The sequence below is a fragment of the Trichechus manatus genome, unplaced genomic scaffold (assembly GCF_000243295.1).
Source record: "Trichechus manatus latirostris isolate Lorelei unplaced genomic scaffold, TriManLat1.0 scaffold00018, whole genome shotgun sequence".
NCBI classification, from domain to species: Eukaryota; Metazoa; Chordata; class Mammalia; order Sirenia; family Trichechidae; genus Trichechus; species Trichechus manatus.
This window is the reverse complement of record NW_004443954.1, coordinates 26,176,670-26,184,298: the sequence shown is the minus strand read 5'-3', so window position 1 is coordinate 26,184,298 and position 7,629 is coordinate 26,176,670.

Genomic DNA, 7,629 nt, shown 5'->3' with positions numbered 1-7,629 from the left:
GTAATTTTTTATATTTTAAACTAACAAAGAGCCAATGAGTGTATAGTCAATGTAAGAAGTAATAAGAGTGTTGACTAGGGCGATGGAGGAGGGGATGGACTCAGAGGGTTGTGCATTAATTTCAAAGATAGTTTTAGATCTATTCAATTATATTGATTTTTAGAGGGATTCCTCTCTCTTCTGTGAAATTATTTATTTTAAATATTTGTTGGTTACTAATCTTACTTCTTTACTCATCTCCTATCCCCTAATCCAAGTCAAAAAGGAAAAAAGGAATCATTGATTGTCTGAGCTAAACATCAAAGGAATGATCTTTCCCCCATAAATCAATCCCTCCATTCTCTTAATTGCTTTGTTGATTTCTCCCAAACTTCCCCCATTTATCTATTGAACTGCTCATTCCTAAAGCCACAGGAATGTTGTTAGAAAGTCTTCCCTTTTATGTTTTTCTGCTACAAGTTACTGTCCAACTAGCGATTTGCCTGGAAGTAAATTTAGGAATGCCGCACCAGAGACGTTTGCAAGGAATGTAAAAGCTCAGAAACTCAGCGGCAACATCTCATCTTGGGCGATAAATGGATGAAAACACAAGGCACTTGACTCTTCACTTGGCATTCATGTTCCAATGCACGCAAAGGCCATCTGTTGCCTTTGTTTTTTTCTTTTTATAGAAATGAAATGAATATAACAATAACCTCCTTCTCTCCAGACCTGAATATTGATTTCTGCTTCATTTTTTGGCCTCTCTTATAAATTCTGAAGACACTACCAAAGGGGGATATTGATCAGCAGGCAGCTTGTCACTTCCTTGGGTGCAAAGGACACCAGCCCTGTCACCTTCATGCCCTAGAATAGACCTAAAGGTAAAGGGTCAGAGATGAAAGGCTCCTGCTTACTTATTCTTTTGTAATCAGCCTACCAGGAAGCACTGAGCCTGTGTTTACACCTGTCCTTGGAATTTAAGATGGAAAACTTTTACTCCCAGGTCCATACATAGACGTAAGTGAAGCAGAACTCTTATCTTTCTCGGTTGCTTATTGGGAGAGATGGATTGTTTGTTAAGCTGGTTTGTCTTTTTAGGTCAAAAGCTTATGCTTTCTGGGCCTTTCATTTATAGTGCCTGCACTACTGGGCCTTCGTCCGTAATGGGAGGAAGTCAACGGTTTTAGACACTGACTAAAGAAACCCAAATCAATTTCCTCTGAGAAAAAGAACATGGAAACCCTGTGGGAACTCCTTTTTCTTTCCTTAAGTTGTAGAGATGCCATTGATTTCATTGTTACTCCAGAGCAGAGAGGGTCAAGGGGATTTCTGGAAGCCAAGAGAAAGAACACAAGAAAAAGTTCATTTCTTATCTGAGTACATGGAAAGGCCTGGTGAAATTCAGATGGTCTCTGAGCCCAGCACCTAGAGAACAGAGGTTTTCTAAAAGTGGCCTTGGCTTAACCTACCCTCCTCACAGTTAACTCAGTAATTAACCTTTAAAAACAAAGTCATGTCACAAAATTCTGGCAATCTTTGTTAATATTTCATATATATTCTCGCCTCTCCACTCCTAGTTGATTGCCTTAAAGCAGGGATGCACTTCTCACCTGAATTATGACAATATTCTCGTTTGCTCTCCTTGCCTCCACTTACTTTCAATCTTTCTGGTTACCGCTAACATCTAAAATCCACAGTATGGTAGACAACAGCCTGTGCTTTCAGCCCCTGCAAATAGTGGCTGTCCCTTAATGGCTACTGCCCATCCTGTCCCTCTCCTAACCAGAGGTGGATTTGCCACGAAGCTTGAGGGCTAGAGCCCCTCATTTTACAGCTCCTTTCAGAGTCCAAGACCTAATTTCACTTTCACAAGTGTGGATCCCTTTTTAAGAAGTCGGTTGGTTGCCAGTTGCTGTGGAGTTGATTCCGACTCATGATGACCCCATGAGTGTCAGAGTAGAACTGCTCCAGAGTTTTCAATGACTGATTTATCAGAAACAAATCTCCAGGCCTTCTTCCAAGGCACCTCTTGGTAGACTTGAACCTCCATCCTTCTGGTTAGCAGTGAAGCTTATTAACTGTTTGTACCACCTACAGACTCAATTCTAAGAAGTTGTTGTTATGTGTTGTTGAATTGATTGTGACTCATAGCAACCCTGTGACAGAGTAGAGGACCTCGCAAATGACATTAGTGCTTCAGGCACTACCACATCTGCAGTCATCCAGCCCCTCACTCACTCTACCCTGTGGTGCTACCCTTGCGGATTCTTCTCAGGCCAGGGTAGTTAAACCTCACGCATGTCTTCACTTGCCAGATCCTCATACAGACTAAGTTCCCTGAGAGCAGGGTGGGCTCTTTCATTTCATATGCTCAGTGCATAGATGAGGTACAGATGAAATGTGTGCAGAATAAATAAATGAAGGAAATCCAGAATGTTGCAAATTTATCTAGTCATGACAATAGTTAATATAAACTGAATGCCAATTATACGCAACGACTGACTGTGATAAACAAGTTGTGTATAATATTTGATTTAAACCTCTCAGTAATCCTAAGAATTCAAGTTTGTAGCTGAGGAAAGTGAGGCATAAAGAAATTAAATTGCCCATCCAAGTCCCACAGCGAGCGAGCAGTGGTACCGGGATTTTAAGTAGATAGACTGACTCTTGGGCATTCTGTTATGCTGCTGCTTCCAAGAAGGAGGCCATCTGCCTTGAACTCTTAGTTTTCTTCCAGGCCCTTAAGGGGCACTGAAACCTAGCAAAAAGAATCCTTAATGCAAGTGAGAATACCTAGAAAGGACAGAAAAGAGGCCATCATATTGTGACCAGTTAGGACGCCTCAACAGTGTGGTCTAGACTCCTGGGCCATCATTGGGGGAAGCTGTTTATGTTCTCACTGATCAAATAAGGAAGCTTAATTTCATGTGTATCTCATAAGTTTTCTCGAGTTTTTAGAGTTGTGAGCATATGACTAAGCCCCATGTACAATAAGCTATGAGGCATTGGTGGTTCAGTGGTAGAATTCTTGCCTTGCACGTGGGAGACTCCAGGGCAGTTAACAACAACACAGTATAAGTTACAAAGAAGGAATAAATGAGTTGAGCGTAACGATAAAGACTAGTCTTCATGCTCTGTGTGGTCATTGGTACTGAATGGTGAGTGGGCTCCATGCTCTTGTGATCTGAAGCAAGAATGCCTTTCCTCTGTCTCTCCTCTCTGCTTTCTCTCTCTCTCTCCTGTTCATTTTCCTATTTATCTTTCAGTCTCCTTCTCTTCCCACAACCTGCCAAGCAGCCCTCCCAAGTCCTACCCAATCGGCTTTCTGATCCCCCCAACCCCAAGCTCCCTCTTATCCTCCTCCCAGGCACCAATGCTAAAATAACAAGCGTAGGTGTGCTTGGGGCTGTGTTTAGCTGTACCTGCACCTAGTTCAGTGGGAGCTTTCACAGCATTGCTGGGCATCCAGGTTAGAATCCCTGTGTGCAGGAAATAGAATTGAGAATGCACTTTCTACAGATAGCTGGGTGGGTATGACTAACTATAAATACCAGGCACTTCATTTGGTGAAGCTCAGATGTGATTAACTTTGTGGACTAGGATGGCCATCAGGTGGCCCTGGTAGGAAAGAGAATTCCATAGATTTGTGGAGAAGCAAAAGCTTCAACTCCCCTATCAATTTTTTTTTTATTCGTTCATCCAATGTTCCTGAATATTTCAATCATTAAAACCCATTTTTGGGATTTTACCCATTGTAACCCTTTCTTTCTTTCTTTCTTTTTTTTTTTTTTGGAAAAGTTCATATAAAAAGATTGGCATGGGAGCTCTGTTTGTCCATATTTTAGATTCTGACAATCTGGCCTTGCCTAATATAGGAGCTACTAAAGTCCATGGACACAAGACTTATGGAGACAACATTTCTTTCTCTCTACTACCCTGGCATCATGGGAAAAAATAGGGTGGTGTTCAGAGGTCTATCTGCAGATGCTAATCTTATCGTGATAAGCAAGAAATCTAAGTGCTATTTGTTTCAGTGTTTTCCATCAAGACCAGTGAGTAACTCAACTAGTGTCATAAAACAATTCACGTAGATACTAAGACTAGTGGGCCTTTGAAGACACTGTCAATCATGATATGGCTACTTTGTACCCAGCTGTTCCTAAATCCTGCTGAAGGTTGGCTCCTCCTAGCTGTCTTGGAGTTCTTTGAGATCACTAATTAACAACATTGGGGCAAAAGACCTCTGCTTGCCCAATGGCTATATGATGAAATTTAAGCCCACTCCATTAGACTATGTCACCAGTAAGTAAAAGGTCCCCTTTAGAATTAACTTGATGTGGTTACGTTAAGTCAATACGACGTTTATCACTTGCTTGTTTAATTGTTGGATCTTCACTACAGATGAGATTTGGGCGGTTCCTTCATTCGTGTGTCCAGAAGCTGGAGCTCAGCAAGGAAGAAGATATCCTTGGGAAACAAGGGCAAGAAAGAAAGAAAGAAATAGGTCTCCGAAGGCACTGAAGAAAGATCACTTCCCACCTCCAAGAAGAATTTAGTTAGTCCTACTTGTCTCATCAACTAATTATGTGACATAGACAAGCACCCTTGGCTCCTGGAGAACACCTACCCTTTTATTTAATAAAGGGATTGAATTGGATATTTTCTTTAGGTCTTTTCCATTAATTAGTCAATACATTAATTAATCAAGTGGCCTTCAACTGCTTCTCCAGCCCCGGGCTGGCTCCTACCCTCTCGCTCTGCCATACTGGGGAACTCACCCTGATCTTCTCACTGCTGCTTCTTTTCATCCACAGGAATCCTCCAATGGTAGCATCCCCAGAGGCTTTCCCCACAGCTTGGCCGCCCGCAGAGATTCCCATCTCTTCACTTGCTATATTTGGATAGCACGCATCTCCATCCGGACTTTTAGTGTACTGCATTGCAGATTTTGCACACTTGTGTTTTTTCTCTCTCACTGAGTGTCCGATCGTCCCTCTGGTTCACAGTCATGTTCCCAACTTTCCCTTCCTTCCTTCCTTCTTCCTTTCCTCCCTCCCTCCTTTCCTTTCTTTCTTCCTTCCATTGCCAGTATGGACTCATAGATTCTTATTCTATTCAATGAGTTATAATCTATTACTGTCCTTATTTATTTTGGTGCCAAAATTATTCAATATTTGGCCAGTGGGAGTCTTGAAATGTGTTTGAATGTTGAATAGTTCAGTAGATTTTCAACCAAAAGTTCTGTTTTTCCTGAAATGAATTATATAGTTTAAATAAAGCTGAGAATACATTTTTTTTTCTTATTTCTATGGCTTATTTGGAAAATGGTTACTCTTCCTGAGAAAATTTTATGTTACAATTTCATCCCTCCTATTAGAATCATTGAAAACCCTATGGAGCTAAGTTCTACTTTGCATCACGAGGTTGCCATGAGTCAGAAGCGACTCAACAGCAACTAACAACAATTATGATCATACACTCTTAGAATTGCAAGTTGCCTCAGGTGCGAAGTGCTATAACTTCCCTTGCAACGTGTCTCCTCCTTTCTCTATTACGGATGTTCTGCAATCTTGTTTGAATATCTCCTGTAATGAAAAGCTCACTACCTTATGAGGTAGCCCACTTCATTCAATAAGTTCTATTTAATTCATTTATTAAAAAAATTATTGTGTGTCCATAATGATAAAGTATACCTAACAGAAAGATGAACAAGTACAAGGTTACATGGATTTTCGTTATAATCTTAAGAGAACCATAGAATTAGAGCTGTTTTACGTGTCTGCAAACTTTTATTTGTTTTGAAGTTTTCAGTTTAAATTGTTTGCTCCTACACACACTTACATATTGCAAATTTTTCTTTTAGAATCAAGATAATGCTAAAATGACTTTAGGGGGATTTAAAGAAGAGAATAAAGCATCTGAATTTCAAAACATGTTCAGAGCACATTGCAACTTTATATCTCACTCATTTTTACTATAGGGGAACTCATTTTGCTGAAGCTCTTCTCAGAAAAAGGATGTATTCTACTTTTATACTTTCAGTCTATGTCCTATTGTATTCTGCAAGGGTCAGGTCACCCCTGAAATCCTTGATGCTAAAATTAAACTCTAGGGGGTTTAAGAAGCAACTGATAAATGATAAAGGTTTCAGACTGAGTGCTCAGAAAGTGAGGATTTGGAAATCTTGGTACCCCAAGAACTGCTGGTGCTTAGTATAGAGAAGGAAAGACTGAGGAGGGGCAAGGCAGTTACTCACTCTCATTTGAAGGGCTAGCTTACACAAAAGGGAGTAAAATTTTTCTTTATTGCTCCAGGAAAAACAGGGGGAAATTAGATTCAGTGAATATAATTACAGAGAAGCAGATTTTGACTAAATACAGGATGAATTTTCTAATTCTCCACTGAATAGCCCAAGCCCAGCCGTCATTCAGACACTGCACATTCTCCAGCCTTAGCTCTCACCTTTTCCCTTCAGACCCTCTGTACCACCTGCTGAGAGTTCAATACTGCTGACTTCTCCAAGCCTCTGTGCCTTTGCTAAAGTTCTTCTCCTCCCTTCTTCTCCAGCCTCTCCCTTTCACAGCTTCATCTGTGCACCCCTCAACACCTACTCACCCTTCAAATACATCATTTACGAAGTTATTCCTAACTTAAACCAGTTGCTGTCGAGTCCATTCCTATGCATGATGACCCCATGTGTGTCAGAGTAGAACTGTGCTCCACAGAGTTTTCAATGGTTGATTTTTCAGAAGCATACTGCTAGGCCTTTCTTTGTAGGTGCTTCAGATAGCAGCTGAGCATGTTAACTGCACCACCAAGAGACTCCTAGCTTGTCATAGCACATGTGAAACAATTTGTATGATCCAGAAGTGACATCTTTATTCTTTGAACATTCATTCAACCAATAATAACTGAGCCTCACTTGGAGCCAGACTCTTCTATAGAGCGGGGAAAGGGGCTGTGAGCCAGAGGGAGCTCTGCTCTCACAAAGCTGACACTTAGTGGGAGAGAAAAAACACAAGTATGCAAATTCTGCCAGGCAGTACACTAAAAGTCCAAACGGAGATGCATGCTATCCAAATGCAGCCTGTGAAGAGACAGGAATCTCTGTGGGCGGCCAGGCTGTGGGGAAAGCCTCTGGGGATGCTGCCATTGGAGATTCCTGTGGATGAAAAGAAGCAGCCCCAGCCTGGGGGGAGTAAGAGTGTAGGAGCCAGCCAGGGCTGGAGGAGCAGCTGGAAGGTGGGATGGGGTGGTGAGGCAGAGTGAGCCAGAGGGCAAAGGTACAAGGTGTGCAAATAACCTGTATGAGAAATGAGATAGGTGATATCATAACAGACCCAACTGAAATTAAAAGAATCATAACAGAATACTCTGAAAAATTGTACTCTAACAAATTTGAAAACCTAGAGGAAATGGAAAAATTTCTGGAAACTCACTACCTACCTAAACTAACCAAACAGAAGTAGAACAACTAAATAACCCATAACAAAAGAAGAGATTGAAAAGGTAATTATAAAACTCCCAATTAAAAAAATCCCTGGCCCAGCCACCTTCACTGGAGAATTCTACCAAACTTTCAGAGAAGAGTTAACACCACTACTACTAAAGGTATTTCAGAGCATAGAAAAGGATGGAATACTCCCA